The 17,291-nt window shown below is 37.0% G+C and overlaps 1 pseudogene; it reads left to right on the top strand.

Moving 5' to 3' along the window:
* The first annotated feature begins 10,613 nt into the window (after positions 1–10,613).
* LOC120609968 (uncharacterized) lies at positions 10,614–10,732 on the top strand (annotated as a pseudogene).
* The last annotated feature ends 6,559 nt before the right edge of the window (positions 10,733–17,291 follow it).

Consider the following 17,291-nt stretch of genomic DNA (forward strand, 5'->3'; position numbering starts at 1 on the left):
GGCAAAGAGGGAATCTGGAACTTCTGATCTGCGATCCCCAGGTTACATCTTACTTTGTTGTATATTCAGACATCCCATCCTGTCCCTGTTTTCCGCCTTCCCTACTAGTTCATAGTAAGGCCCTTTGCAAAAGAATCAAATCTTCAGTTGGAGAAGCAAAATGGATAAGTGATTTTAAACAAAAATTAGAACCCTTAAAAGTTTATTTTATAAAATTATTTTTATCTTCTATAGCTATAACATGATTTGTAGAGTCTACACAAATTAATAGGAATTAATATTCTGAACACACATAAAACAGACTGTGCTAAGCATTTTGTGTACATATATCTTTCCGAGGAAACAGAGCTTGAGTCTGGCACCTTAGACCACACTGCCATCCTGACACCTATGTATATATATATGTTTACACACTGAACAATCCTATGCAACATGGATGCCTTATTTTTAAAAGAGGGATAGTACTCATAGAGTTGTAATTTGTTGAGCCTCTAAAATGCCAGGAATCATGCCAGACATTTTCCTTGCATTCTTTCATTTAATCCTATAAACTTTTCAGAAGTAGTATTTTAATCTGTTCAGATGGAAAAACTGGAATTGGAATCTTTCTGGCTCGCTCAATACTGTACCTTTTCTACTCCTCCAGCATTTTAGAAAGAATTTTTATTTTGATAATTTAAAAAATATTTGTCCCAGCACTCCACGTGCCATCAGATGACTGGCAGTTTGAGGACAGGGACCACATCTGACTCCTGGCATGCACGCACTCAGTATTTGTTCAATGAATTGAGGGAGGCAGGCTTGAGAAAGTTCCACTTTTCTAGTCAGTCACATGGTGAACATTTGTACTAGTTGTTTGTTGAGGTATAAAAGGCTACCACAAAATCTAGTGGCTGAAAACAACAAACTTTTTTTTTTTTTTATTTCCCTGTTTCTGTGGGTCAGGAATCCAGGAGCAAGTTACCTGGGTCTCTCTCAAGGCTACCATAAAGATTTTGATCGAAGCTATAGTCATCTCAAGACTCAGATGGTATACGATCTGCTTCTGAGATCATTCACATGGCTGTTGGCAGGACCCAAAAGACCTGAGTCCAAGATCATTCATGTGGACATTGGCAGAACTCATCTCCCTAGCATGTCAGCTTTTCCACAAGGCATCTGCCTCACAACATGGCAGCTGGCTCCTCCCAGAGTGAAGTGATCTGAGAGAGAGAGAGAGAGAGAGAGAGAGAGAGAGAAAGAGAGAGAGAGAGAGGATGCTCACAATGGAAAACAATTAGGTTATATTTTTATAACCTAATGTTGGAAGTGACGTCTTTTCACTTCTGTTGTATCCTCTTCATTAGAGGTGACTCATGAAATCCCTCCCACTTAAGGGAGGACATTAGACATGGGCATGCATGCTAAGACATGGAGCTCATTGGGGGCCATCTCAGAGTCTGCCAACCATGACGTTAGTGGCATAGTCATTGAGAATTAAGCCTTGAAATCACTCTTTAATATTACAAATCAATGCCTTACCATATTAAACAAGGATGCTTTGTAATCTAGCTGAGGCAAGCTCTCATAATACATAGGAGAGCTAGTTCTGGTGTTAGACAAATTAGACCTATATCCTAGTTCCCTCGCTACATAACTGTGACTGTTGGTGTCTCCATTCCTTAGCCATAAAGTAGGCATTATAACAGAACTTACCTCATAAGTCTGCCATGAGGATTAAATGAGATAGTATCAGTAAATTGCTAAGTACAGTACCTGATGCATGAAGACAGCAATATATTCCAGCTAATACAGTCTAAATAGTCATGTGAATTTATTTTTAATTCTCTAGAGTGCCTCTTTATATATTTCATGTTTATTTTATTCTCAGTGTAATCCTAGTAAGGTGATAGGATTTGATAGTTACACCCATTTTAAATATTTAACATTTGAGACACGTAAAAATTAAATACTTGCCAGTAGATATCAAAGGCAGGCCTGTAATCCAATTTTTTTTGCCCGACTACTATCTCCTTCCAAATTGTTTCTATTTTTTTAATATCACAGAGGGATGAGCAAAGAACAACCTCACTACCTGATGCCTATGCATTTGGTATTTGTTGTCACAGAGCTAAAAGAATCACCTAAGTAATGAACCCAAAAGTTGTCTTAGAACAGACAGAATCATATTTTGAATGTCGTAAAAGAACAATCTATAAACTAACTGCAATACATGCACCACATTCTAAACTGCACTGTTATGGTAGCTTAGTAAACCCACATCCTGACTTTGGTTTCTCATTCTAAGAGTATGGTTTTTTTTTGTTAACTTAATGAAAAACAACTTCATGAGACTCAGATTCTATCCTTTGATTTAAGAATGGCCTCCCAAAAGGCTAGGAGATCTTCTTATGATAAATTCCAAATGATATTTTACCTAAGCCAATAGTAAAACTCAGTAATAGAGACACTGAACCACAAATATATTCATATTTAATTCCTATTTTCTCCAAGTCCTCAAATCCTTCTCTCCTTTTCCCTTCCCCCAAACCCCAAATTCAGGCCAAACAATAATGAAGGAAAATATTGTTGACTATGTGTCATAATCACATCTGTCTTCAGAAACAGAGAACTCTATTCCCCAGATGTTAGATTGAGCCTTGAATCATTTTAACTTACAAAGCTGATCTATTCAGAAGAAATGCCATTTTATTATTGAAGCTCAGTGTTTCCTTCACTCTGTTTCCTCTTTATAAAATATATAAACAACAGCTTCTCCGATCAAGCTGTAGCATACTTATGCTGCTGGTCTCTCCTTGGAATGATTGTAGCCTTCTTCTAAGCCCTTTGTTTTTAGGTCTCACTTTTGCATATCAGCTACCCAATTTTGAAGACATTTACTTATTGGATTTTACGATGGAGGGGTTTTACTTTGGAGAGGTTAGAAGGAAGAAGATGTGGGAGAGCAGGAGAGAGAGGTGAAGAAGGGCAATAATGTTTAATGGATTAACGTCGTTTTTTTTTTTTTTTTTTTTAATTACTAGAAATCTGTCTAAGGGGAAACAAAGTTCTTAACACCTTAGTGGAGTATCAAAGTAATTGGTTACACTTTAATGTTTAATAGAGGGAACTCTTTCAAAGTCAGGATCTGTAAGCTTCTTTATATCCTTTTCCCTGGCTAACAAACTTAGTTCTTCTGGGAGGCCTCCAAAGGCAATGGATCATCACTACCACTGGTGTTCATGTCCAGCCCTACAGCTGAGTGAGAGAATCATGTCACCACTATGACCTTTCTGGGGGCTGACCTAATGGAACACTGTGTTCTTCAGAGTTGTTAAAGTCTGAAGAGCATGTACATCAAAGCATCAGTGCCATCATAATAAAAAAAAGTCTGGATGGATGTGTGTGTGTGTGTATACTTGTTAAGTCCATGTAGAGGGAGAGGTACAGAGATAAGCATATGTATGTATGTATGTATGTATGTATGTATGTCTCTCTTTCTCTCTCTCTCTCTTTTTCTCTCTCTCTCTCATCAACAATGTGTAAGCAATGGTTTATGATCAGACTACATTTGGACTATTGTATATAGCCCTGGATCATACATTTTATGAGGGTTCTACACAAGTTAAAATATATCTAGAGAAGGAATCTAGGCTAAGGAAAGCTCTAGAAACTACTAGGTAGAATGAACAGAAGAAAGTAGGTATTATTGCCCTGGAAAAGTGAAGATATAATAAGAGTAGAGTCACTTTCAAATACTAAAGCAGTGTCTCCTAAAGAGAGAGAAGACTGGTAATGTGTCACTTCAGAGCTAGTACAACTGGCAGAAATGACAGACAAAAAGATTGGTCCTCAATGCGATAGACTTTCAAACGAGTTGAGAATGCATCAAAGCCATCAGACCAGTCAATTCAGCTGGTCCCACCAGTGTCCAGTTCAACTAACTGAAGCATCTTACCCATGTGGCTGCCTAAGAAACTATGCTGGTTGCATTTTCAGAAATCCAGACTCAAGTTGTTTACCATGTCCTGATGAACCAATAGAATAATAATAATAATAATAATAATAATAATAGTAAAATAAATAAACAACAACAATAACAACAACAACAATAATAATAATGGCAAGCAGTTATATAGCACATGTACTCTGCACCAGGCTTTGTGCAATTACTTTACATATCAAAAGATAACAGCCCGAAAGAGATCTTTATCTCCTGATGTGAGGCAAAAAGTAGGAAAATAATTCCACTTTTTGACAATGAAAGATAAGTGGAATGGCAGAGAATTCAACCAGGAAAAATAATGCCTTGGTTCCTTAGTTATTTAAAAATTATCTCTTCCTTTAAACAAAATGTGGTATGTATGTACAATGGAATATCATTCAGATATCAAAAGAAAGTTACTATACATGATACGATATGGATGAACCTTGAAAACATTATGCTAAGTGGAATAAGCCACACATAAAAGGACAAATATTGTGGAATTCCACTTATGAACTATCTAGAGTAGGCAGATTCATAGAGAAAGAAAGTAGATTAAAGATAACCAGGAACTGGTACGAGGGGAGAATAGGAAAGTATTGCTTAATAGGTAGGGAATTTCTATTTAGGGTAGCTATTGTATTGGACAGGACAATTCGAGAGAGTTCCACCCTTGCACATCTCTGGCCGTGCCCCTACCCAAGAGGCTAGTAGTGGTAGAAGGGGCCAAAGGGACTTAAATTGACCTCTTCCTCTTTGCTTCTCATATGGTAGGAGCAGGCCTGAGGGACAGGTGCATGCCAGAGCCGTGAAAAAAAGGTCTGTCTGAGTCAATTTAAGGGAATTTGGAATTAGAGTTATAATAAGGAATAAAGAGGCATATAAGAAGCTGACAAAAGTTGACTTTGATCCTAGGAAGTGCAGACATGAAAAGAGGTCATGTTCGGGGAGAGAGCTCAAGATGTGAAGATGAGAAACAGAAAACTGAATGAAGTTTTGTGTCTATGTGGTCACCTTGGATGACGTGTTTTTTCTGGGGACTTGGGAAAGAGAAGGGTTCTTTCCAGACCTTCTCAATAATGGGGAAGAATATTTACATTCTGGTGGAGGATGCGACCTTCCTAACTCCAGGTTCGGGTGTAACTTAGTCTGTGAGGAGTAGGCCTCGACTGTGCATAGCTGTGTTGGAATTTGTAGGTTTGAAGAAGATGGTCATGCAGAACTAGCACTGCAATAAATGGCCCCAAATAAAATTGCATGGCCTCTAAATTTCCATTTCTTTTATGTATTTCTGCTTTTCCTTAAATACTGCTTTTTTCTCTAAGGAGCTCACATTCACCCTCCCCTTTCTCAAACTGGAACCGAAGACATAGGTTAAAATTAGGGAAACCTAAGTTTGACTGAATCAAAGCCCTGGTGACTTTGGAGATGAAAGGATGAATTATCAGTTTTCTTGTTGTTCTTTTTTTGTGTGAAAAAGCCCTTCATTTACTCTGTCTTGGCAATAACACAATCGATTCTGAAAAATTACACCTTTAATTTCCCTTTGGAAATACTTGCAACAATGAAGAGGAGAATTTACCCTCTTGAAGTCATATGGCTGCCTTGATGTTTCTGTAGTTAGTGAGTCACTGAGACCCCACCATGAAATTGGCTACTGTGTGGGAGGGGAGTAAGAAAAAGCAGCACTTTCTTTTTCCTTGACTTCTTACTGAATCCAAAGAGGAAAATGTGCAGTTATTCTAAAGCACATGCCTAGTCCTGGATAAAAATGCAAGGTAAACACATGATTATTACAAAAATACCACAGAAATTGTGGAGATGGAAAAAGTAATAGTTAAGCTAGCGTATGTTGAGTGCCTATTCCATGCCGGGCACTTCTCACAATTTATACTCTAAGTCACTTGTCAAAAGATGCAGAGCCAAGATATGGACTTAATTCTGTCTGATGCCTAAGGTTATAAATGGAGTGATAATTGTCTTCCCCCTTTTTAGGCCCAGTTTTCTCAGGTCCTTGGATACTTAATGTTCTCATAAATCCTCAGATCCCATGCTCCACACCTGATCCATTTATTTCTCTCGCTTTCTGAAATCTGGTGTTCTGTTTTTATTTTCTTAGCACCTTGTTATTCTCACTTTTACTAATTGATATGAAGAGATTAATATACTGCTCATCACAGCAATATTTGCATATTAAAAGAGGCCATCTATGGATGGTATTTCCATGACCTTAATGAATGATTCTCTAATACAGAAAAGTTCAGGCACCAAGACAGGCTGATTGAGAAATAACGTTCACACGTCTGAATACGGCATTTAAGTGTACATGCGTTTGCATGTTTCACAAAGAGATTGCTGCTAGGGAAAGACTATCATAGTATTCTCGTAACATTCCTCATAGACCAATGTTTTTCAATCTTTTTTTCATTATTGCTCCCCTAGGCAGAGTTTTTTCCTAATTGCTCCTTCCCATTAGTACATAAACAGATAACAGTTTATGTACTGATGTAAACTTTGCTTTATACATAAAAAGAAAGAATTTTTAGACTTTCAAGAACCAAATTTTGTCCAATTTTGGGTGATATGTATACTAATAGAACAATGTCTTCCTACCTTGTTGAAAAACAGGATAACCTAGTCAAGAGCATACTCTCTGAGTGAAAATCCAAGCTCCATTACTTCCTGGCTGCGTGACTTGAGCAAGTTACTTAACCCCTCAGTGCTTCAGTTCTCCCACGTGTAAAATCGGCATATTAATAGTTCTTATTTTGTAGGTTTGCTGTGGATATTGAAAGAGTTAAATGCATATAAAGCACTTAACAGGTCTGGAGGCAGAGTTGGAAATAAGTGTTAAATATTATATTTCATATCAAAGTACACGTAGAAAGCGATGTTACTTGTACTGCACACTGGAGGAAGGTAGTAGGGGGATAATTCTGTGTTGTCCGTATGGAGGCTTATTGGAAAAAAGTTTTTGTATTACATAGTTACTATAAGAAGCAAACAGAAAAAACAATTTTAAATTTGCATATAAATTTCAAATTAAATAATTTCAAAAGATGTAATAATGAGAAACTTGAACTTATTTGTTATCATTCACAGAAATCTTTCCACAAACAGATGATGGCAAATGATTTAAAAGAGATGCTTAAGGACTTTATCAAAATAACAATTCTGAATTCAAGAAGTATACAGAGGGAATCTTTCAAATCGTGCCTGAAGATAATATTAACCATTGAACTTTTCTGAATGGTCGCTTTAAAAAAGGTTGAACTTTTTAGCACCATGAGGATTTATAACCCATCATATCTCCTGGCTGACTTGTAGTTTGCTTGTGGCATGCAGTGGTGAACCACATCCTGGGGTCTGGGAAGCTCTGATGTCACCCATTGCCTCTCCCATTTTGTGTAAGCCTGGCCCAGAACAAATATGAGTGAAAAGAATTTTTCCTAAGAGAAGGCCTTTTTAGAATAACTTTATAATCTTCTAAATTATCTTAGTCTAAAAAGAAGAATCAAGGTGGGCCTCTTAAAGGGGAACTATATCGAGTCCCATTCAGTGCAGTGTCCACATGCTTCATTAATAGGAGTGCCGTAGAGGTAGCAGAAGCAGGCACATCTTAGAACAGGAGCTGAAAGACAACAACCAAGTTTCAATTTACAGGGGATGCCAATAGACAGGCTCTGACTGGGTGGGACAGGAGGCTAATCTGTGGCTCCGAAACCTGTGGCTGAGCTGGTTTCCCGAGCACAGCCCAAGTACAAGATTACATTGTGCTCATTTACTATCCCCTTCCTCCCTAGGCTGTGTGGAGAGCTGCTGGTGGATTTCTAAAAATATAGAATTAAATCTCTTCTCGCCTCTATTTGAATAATTCTATGCTTTTTATTATTGTTTCCCAGCAGTGAACTGGGAGAAGTACTGCATGTTCTAGCCAAGCCTAATGATTGTTTTATAAATATTTATAAATCAGCACTATCTTTTTTTCTTTCTCCTCTCACCCTGGCTATACATTATTTGGAGGCCCATCCTTCCCTTCCTAGCAGCTCTTTTGCCATTTTGCTGGGCTGGAAGGGCATTTGGAGTTTGACATTTTTCTTTGATTTGCTTGCCTGTACTTTGGAAGTCTTTGTTAAGAAGCTTCATTCTGAAGTATTTAAAGGTGGCCTCCTGAGCCTGCTTCATTGTTCACATGTGCCTAAACCAAACTGAAGCCTCTTAGTAGAGATTTATATTCTTTTATAGAAGAGAAAACCTGTTTAGTAAATTCATTTATCAATAGAGGAAACTTTACTCCGATCGAGACGATGTCTTTTGCCTATCTTAAAAAGCATCAGAAACAAAGGGGAAGGCGAGGAAGAAATATCTGGTGCAAAAAAGTCAAGACCTGATCTCAATAGCCAATTCTATAGATTGTTCTTGTTCCTGGAAAGACTGTTGTTCCTAATCTGGCAGTGGATGGAACTCCATCTATGGTATTTGGAAATTGTTTCTAGTGGCTATGGCTTTCAGAAAGCGGTGCCAGACTAATTAGATTAAGTTAACTGTGCCCAAACTATTATATTGGATTGATATTATTTTTTATTCCAAACGTGGATTCACTACAGAAGCTAATTGCTAAATGAATGCAGGTTTCCTGTCTGGTTGCAATAGGTTCTCCTGATCTTCCCTGACGTAATGGGACAGTGTCACATCAGAGAGGGCACAGTGAGACTGACGGGCCTTTCAGAATGGGCACCACCTTAATCAGAACTTGTTTTCCTAGTTTCCAGATGTGCCCAGAGCTGAGGTTATTAAATTATGAGCTACCAAGAAGCTAATACTGATGACAAAGGGAGAAGTGCTAGTCTAGGCTGGCTGCTTCATAAGAGAGCTCTCGGGAAGCGGGGATACACACTCTCATTAACTGTAACCCCTACCACCACAACCACCAGAAGAACAGCAACAACTATAAGGCAAGAGTATGTCAAGTTTCTACTTTGTACAAGAACAGGCTTCATACAAAGGGCTTATCTCACCTTCTCTCATTTTGCAATGATACTGGGGAAACAGCACGTTTAAAAGGGTTTGCGACATGTCCCATTGAAATAGTGTTTTGGATAGAATTATCGGGGTGATTACTTTGTAAGTTATAGAAATGTCTAATCACTATGTTGTACACCCAAAACTAATATAATATTATATTCCAACTGTAATTGAAAAAAGTTAAATATAAAAATAAAAGCATTTAGAGCAGCCCTATGGAGTAGGTGATATTCCCAACCTTCTGAAAGATAAGGAAACTGAGGTTTAGTAACTGAGAGACTAAATAACTTGCCCAAGGTCAGAGAGTGGCACAGCTGGGATGCCCCTGAGACTCTCTGACTCCACACCTGGTGCTCTGAAGCCTTATACTACATCTGATAATAAGGAGCTGGAACTTGGGGTATAATAGAAAGAGCTCTTTTCTGGCCTCCATTTTGTCATCTGATAAAGAACATATAGAGGTATTTTCTAATTTTTTTCAATGATCCTGTAAAGTTCTCTCTAGATGGGATTCTTTGCTCTTCAAAATACCTCCAATAGGGAACAAGGCAAAAATTAGTCCCCAGAATATCCTTTGGAAGAAAGGACAATTTCCTCCTCTCATGTCGTTTAAACAGAGTCTCCATGAAACCAAGCCTGGATCTTATGGGGCTGCCCCACACGCTACTTAAGAGTAGAAAATCACGTCTGAGACATACAAGCTGTTGGCGGGCTGAAAACTGAAGGAAAGAATAATAGTATGAAATACATCTAACCATGCAGAAGGCTGGCTGCTAGCAATCTACCAACCTACACACCACAAATCCAGCAAAGCACCAAAATGCAGCCCTCTTTGGCCTCTGTGGGAAAGTACAGGAAAGGGGCCCAGGAATTAAACTTATCAATTATTAAAATCAAGGTAAATCAGAACAGTGAAGGGATTGATCAAATTAGAACTAGAAGACCACTTCCATCTGGGTTAGTGGCATGGCCGACAGCAGCGGTTTTCACATTTTTACATTTTCAAACAGTGGGGCCCTTTCTTAAAATGAAATCTCATGTAGATCGTCACTCTACTAGAGAGTTTAAATTAGAGATTTTCACATTGTACCTGCAGCTGTGGGAGAAGGGACAGGAGCCCACCTGATCACCTGCTCTGTTCGCCAGTGCTGTTTAGGCCTCTCCAGAATCCCCTGAGGGTTTGTGAACTCTCTTCTGCTGTGTTTGGGTGGACTCTACCTTTATATTAACTGAACATATTTTACAAGTAAAGACAAATTTCAGTTTAACCGAATTAATCTATTATCCTAATGATTGCAGAATTTAAATTGGTGAATTTCAAATAAAGTTCGACTGACTCTATATATTTCAAGCATCAGATAATTTAAAAATAAAACTGTTTACAATAGAACTTTTCAAACATACACAGAAATACATAGACTATATAATGAACCTTTATGTATTAATCACCAAGCTTCAACAATTATCAACATTTTGCCAATCTTTAATCTATCTTAACCTCTTTTTTCCACTGGATTATTTAAAGAAAATCTCCAGCTGCATGTCATCTCACTCATAAATACTTCAGTGTGCATTTCTAAACAACAGGACTTTAAAAAAATGAAATAAAATAAAATAAACAAAATTCTGTGGCCATGCCACCCTGAATGTGCCTGATCTCATCTGATCGCGGAAACTAAGCAGGGTCAGGCCTGGTTCGTACTTGGATGGGAGACCACCTAGGAAGACCAGATGCTGCAGGTGTTAAAACAAACAAACATGCCATTATGACATTTAACAAAATCAATATTAACTCTTTAATATAGTCCAAGCATTTTTAACCTTAGAATTTTAACCCAATCAGTGTTTCTCCAAATGAATTTTGATATTAAATGTAACATTTTGATGTTAACATCCATTAGATACTATCAAAGTATTTCAGACAGGGTTTTATGGTCTAATTATTTAGGGGAACTTCTGGGTCAAATATAGTTAAATAAATTGTCCACCTGTAAGACTTCTTAAAATCTTCAATATGCTAACTTCCATGTGACTCCCTAAGAGGGAAGAAGAATATACAAAACTCTTGAAATGTATTCAACTACTGACACATTTTTTTTCATGAGACAGGACAAGCCTTCCATAAAATTCATGAGTCTCAGCCCTTGTAAAGTCCTTAAGGGCCTTCATGTTTGTATTCTCCAGAGAGTTAAGGACATAGCCTTGCTTTTAGTTGGCAATGATGGACATCAACTGTCATCATACAGTCTAATCATGGAGAAAGACAAATGTTACTCTGACAACTCAGAACCTTATGATATGGTGCTCCATTGAATGTTATGGCTATAAATTCAACAGGATTCCAGAGAAAGGCAGATCAATGTGGCCCTGTATAGTTCCTCTGTCCTGAGGCACATGGTGAAGATGAAGCTTGGGCAGGGCATATAAAGATGGGAAGCAGTGAAGAACACATCTGGAATATGACTGAATAACATGAATAAGAGAGAACACAGAAATCTGAAAAATTATAGTATGTTCAAGGAAGAGTGAGGAGGCCAGCCAGGCTAGGGAGTGGTAGGAAATGAGATCTGATAAGGAGAGTAGAATGTGAGAATGTTGAAAAACTTGACAGTTGATTTGGAATATGATCTGGGTGGCATGATGATAAAGTATTTGAGAGCAGATGCCATATCTTTTATGGCATCTTTCCAAATAGAATACTTTAAATAAAGCAGGTACTTAATACTCCAAACAAACATGTTTATTTATGGAATCCCACTGAATGGAGTGAGCCATGAGTTCATACAACTCAGCATAAACTCATGTTCAACATAACTAGCCTGTCAATTACTACAGACAGGACCCTAAGAGGGTAGGGTCACAGGATGGGTCTATTTTCATGGAAGTTCGGAAGGAAAAGAAAAGAGTATAAATGTGGTATGTTTGGGGGCAGAGGTTACCAAAACATAGAGCTCTGTAGTGAGGATGAGGGATGGAGAAGTTGGAGGAGGGGATGACTTGGGAAAACAAGAGTCTAAGGGCATTGGGCTTCTGGGGGGCAGCAGGGAGAGGGGAAAAAAAAGATTACCAAAGGGCATTAAAAAGCCCTCAATAGAGTAGAAAGTGGAGTCTTATTTTAAAGAAGGTTTGGGGTTTAAGAATTGGCACTGGTATTAATGTTGATAAGTGCTACTCACAGGATGTTTCCCGAGCTGGTATAAATTATCAAATTGTTTCTGGTCAATAATGAGATAAGTATTAAAATTGTGAGTAAGCCAGATGGTATGGCTAGACAACCAAGAAAGTGGTTATTTTTTAGTAATTAATTTGTATTGTAGTTTAAAAAGCGTTGGGGAAAAAAATAGTGCTTCACCACAGATGGTTTGAGAAGCACAACCTAGATTATTCTTGAAAATGCCCTGAGGAATATATCTTCCCTCACAGCCAGTTTTTCATTCTGCATTAAAATAAGTGGCTGTTCCTTTGTTGGAGGGCCAGATGGCTTGCATTTATAGGACATCATATTAGAAAATTATGCACCTAATTCCTGGAAGCCATACCCAGCATGGTGAGATGCTTGTGTTTGGAGAGGCTGCCTGTCTCCTCACTGGGGGTTTATTCTCATTTAGTAGACTAACAGGAGGAATTATTGGCCCTATAAGAAGGATCTTCTCTTAGTCTTTCTTTTCCTCTTGTTTGATATTTTACAACTATACAGGTGACCACTTTTGTTCATACATATAATTTTATTTTTGTTCTGACATGTTACCCCTAACTGAAAAGTAAGGTAGGCAGAGACTATATTATTATTCCATTTCACAGATAAAGAAATTGAGGATGCAGAGAGGATTTCTGACCTACCCTAATCACACATCTAGAACTCACATCTTCTGATCACCTGCCAAATGGTCTTTACTTTTGGCCATGGTAAGAGGCAGCTTAACAGAGTCAAGAGCTTCCTGAGTCTTTTTAAAAGTTTAAATGAAGCAGCGTGTGCAAAGGGCCAGCATGGAAACAGGTAGAAAGTAAATGCTCAATAAATGTTAATTTCCTTTTCTTAAGAAATGCCAAAAGGTAGCATGGAATGAAGGAAAGAGGTTGTTGTTTGAGCAAGTCATGGCCCCTGCTGTTTAAAATCCAGAATTTTAAGGTTGACATCGTACAAATCGTTAAACTCAAGCTTTCTCAAAGTGTTTCCCAAACTGTGTTAATTAGATCCCAATCTCTGCCACTTACTGTTTGACCTCCTTCAACTGTTTACTCTCTCTGAGCCCCAGAGTTTTGTGTTTTTTTCTTAATTATAAAAAGAGTTAATATAATTTACTTTGCAGAGAGGCTGCGAGCTTTAAAGATATGATGCCTAACATACAATGGGCACTTAATAATTGATACTGTTGTGTTATGATTACACAATTTTGCATTGACTTTATCCAGTTTAAAACAGTCGAGTCAACCAATAGATTTTGAATACCACCTCAACTGAGCCTTCGGTGTCATAGATCTGCTACCCTAAATACCTATTTTTTTTTAACTCAAAAATCAGGCAATTAAGTCCAAGAGTCAACAAAATGCATCTACATGTATAAGTAGAAAATGCCTATATGAATGCACTTAAAAAACATGCATTTCCCCCAAATATCTTTCATATGGCACAATATTTGAGGCCTGCGGGGATGATTTATTATAGTCTGGCAGCACTGCTTCTTTGAGGCTGAATACGCTGGAGGAAGATTAAGAGGGAAGACAGAACCACTTGACAGTATAATTACACACACAACTTTTAATGTTATTGTATATGTATCAAAGATATTGTATCAAAATTTAAAGAGATAAATATTTTACATTTAGAAAATGAGAATACTTTCTGCTCATGGAAAAGAAAAAAGGAATTTAATAATATGCCATTCAAACTTACTTTAAATAATTATGTTATTTCAGATCTACAAGATAAACAGTCCACACCACAGAACCAGGGCATGGGGTATAATTTAATAAACACATGTCTCACAAGAGTGATGAAGAATATGGCCAAAGGCTGAAATTGGATGCATACATGATCTGGGGGTGTAACTTCATTTGTAAAATGAATCACAGTCTAAACTTGGACTTGGTTGACTTATTGAAATCATACTTTCTCACGAAATGTTGTTTTTCCTATAGGAGCACTTTTCCCAGTTTATTTTTAGTTGAGTTCTTTTGAACAAAGCACTCTAGTGTTCACTAGGGGCCAGCTAAGGACACTTTTTAGGAACTTTCTCTCCATATTTGACTCTATTTGACCCACCTCCAAAGCTTCTTTAACCTAATTGATTCTAACTCCCCCTCTCTCATTCCCTTCAAATTAACTGAATAAAACAAATATTATGGAAGTTTTCAAAATTGATGCACATGGATTCTGTGATTACACTTTAACCCCAAGCAAAAGGTAGTGTATTGTGGCAGAAAAATTACAGGAGCAGGCGAATAGTAAAGTAAGGTTCGCTGTTTGGCACTGTCGTTAATGATCTGAGGACTTTGGGTATGTCACTTCATCGGTCTTGGCCTAAGTTTTTTCATTCATACAGAGTGGGATGAACCAGAGAATCTTAAACTAAGAAATTCAACTATAACATTCTGTGATGCAATTTTTCTGCCTTTATTCAGTCAATGAAATCCATAGGGCAAGTTCTTTCTCCAGTTCTACTACTTATCAATTATATGATCATAGACAAATGCACTAGTCTTTTGCAATATTAGTTTGCATATCTAGAAAATAGGCAAAACAATGGTATTTTCCTGAAAAGGGTTGCTGTAATTAATAGATAAGATTACCTAAAGAATTTAGAACAATGGCTGACCCCAAGTAGGTATTCAGTAAATGTTATCTATTATCAGGCTTTCAAGAGACATAGTTTTGATTCATTTTGATGAGAAGGCAACAGATGCTTTTAACTCCTCAGAAGACGTTACTCCCAGCAATCATATTTCTCATATCGCCTTTATTATTGGGGTGCTGCCCAGCTTATTCCTGCCAAAGGGAAGCCAAACAAATAACAGTCTATCCCAGCAAAGGGCCATCATATAATAGTGCCACTCCACCTCCTGGGGACACACTGGTTGGCTCTTGCTGAGAACCATCTGTCTTCCTTTTTCTTTAATCCTATATTCAAAGGATGAGTGTCCTGAGACATTCTTTTAGATTAAATTTTGGGGTCAAATTTAAATAAACTGATGAGTATTATAGCAAGGTGATTTCACGTAGAAGTTCTGGGTTCAACTCTTATCTCTGCTGACATCTGCTTGTGAGTAACTATGGACAAATTACCTCACCTTTCTCTTCTTCATTTTTTCCACCTGTAATGCAAATAGAAAGAGCAAATATCTCATAAGATTGATGTGAAAATAAATGAGCTATTACTTAGGACAGTGTTAGTATGTATTAAGCACTATATATTCTGTAGGTATTATTTGTAATTAGTAGATTTTATAGGGAGAAGCTATCGGAGGATGAGCTCCAGATGTATGGATCACTTATCTAAGATTATACAGCTGGTAGACCAGAGTGAAAAGGCTGAGATTAAAGAAGAATGGCATTTAGATATGTATTGATAGTGAAAAGGACATATCACAATTCTACATTACATGGAAGTGAAGAAATATTGATTGAATAACTTTTTACCATCTTCTGAAATGCCTGCTGTATACCAGTCATGCTCATAAATTACCTCATTTAATCTTCACACAGCCCTCCCTGAAATATAACTCTTTTTATTTTACTGATGAGTAAATTCAGGTCCAAAGAGGTTAGTAGTTCACACAAGAACAGACAGCTAGTAAGTGGGATTTGAATCTGCATTTGATTGACTTCAGGATCTATGTTTATTCAGGATGTCACGTTGCCTTGAGATGGAATAGTGGGTAAGGTGCAGGGAGAAATCTGAGGAGTAGCAGAGATGCCTCTGGGAAATTTATTCTTTTTTTAATCAAGTTTACCTTCATTTTACACCCCCAGATATTTTTATTTAAGAGCTTTATATGGTACTGATATCTGCCCAGATACTTCACCATAAAGGAAATTTCTTAAGGATGTTTGAAGCTTGACAATATTTCTTCCTTGCTTGACAATAATTTAATGTCTTTATTTTCCAGGTAGAGGGAGATTAAAGGACATTGGCTGTTAGAAACTGACCAGTTCACATAATGTTTTTTCAAAAGTTATAATTATTCTTAAGTGAATATTAATTCAAGACTTAAAATTTTGCAAGGTAGCACGCCAAAATTACTCATAGATGCTCTAGAAATAGAGTGCTCAGGATTAGTCATTTTCCTCCAAAGCACTTTTTATTTATCTTCTTTTTAAAGCTTAAACCTTAACAAACCCAGCTATTGTTGCAATGCAGAGATTTTCTTTTTTACTGGAGTGATTATTCTTGAAAGAAAATGAGTCTTTTAAGAGTGAAGCTATAAAAATGGTGAAAAAGAGGGGGAAAATCATCAGAAAAACTTACTGAAAAACCCTAAAAAGATCAGAGAGTAACTTTCTGTTCTGGCTATAACAATGTTTTTATTATGAGTTTAACATCTGACCCTACTGTCCTCCTTCAGCAAAGATGTTCAACTTTTTATTTTATTAATTTCAAATTTATATGTGCATAAAGAAATAACCTACTTTCTCGAGAACATGTTCCATTATAGATTATAAATAACACAGTGAATCAGTTATTTTCAAGCATATTTTTTTGTCCTCTCACTTCAGTTTATTTTGAGTATCGAACCAAAAGATGATCCCTTGAAACAACACAGAACTTTTTATTTTTCTTTGAATAAAACCACTCTTCTTTTTTTATCACACTTTCATTAAACATTTTATGAATGTACTAAAAAATATTGAAGCCGACATTAAAACGCTCTACACTCATAGCAAAATTATGCTCCTTCATACTTCTCATTCTGCATGTCATGGAATGTTCCAGCCAGACTGAAATGTGGCCTTTGTGGGCCCCTAAGGGTCTAAGTGTGAGAAAAATACCAAACAAGAATAAGAAAATAAAATAAAAACTGGATGAACTATTCCAGTAGCTTCTTCTATAAAAATCATCTTGAAACTTTAAAGTGTCATTCAAGAATTAATGTATTCATTTATGTAATTTATTTAACATATATTTATCGAGGGCTTTTGACATGCCAGACATTATTATAGATGTTGTGATATAACAATTAATGAATAAATAACAATCCCTCCCCACAAAGCTTACATTATAGAGGGAGATTAAATAAGGAAAATGCAGTTTATTTGAAGATGATAGTTGGTATAGAGAAGACTATACAGAGAAGGAGGGCAGAG

The sequence above is a fragment of the Pteropus medius genome, unplaced genomic scaffold (assembly GCF_902729225.1).
Source record: "Pteropus medius unplaced genomic scaffold, Ma_sr-lr_union100, whole genome shotgun sequence".
Lineage (NCBI taxonomy): Eukaryota > Metazoa > Chordata > Mammalia > Chiroptera > Pteropodidae > Pteropus > Pteropus medius.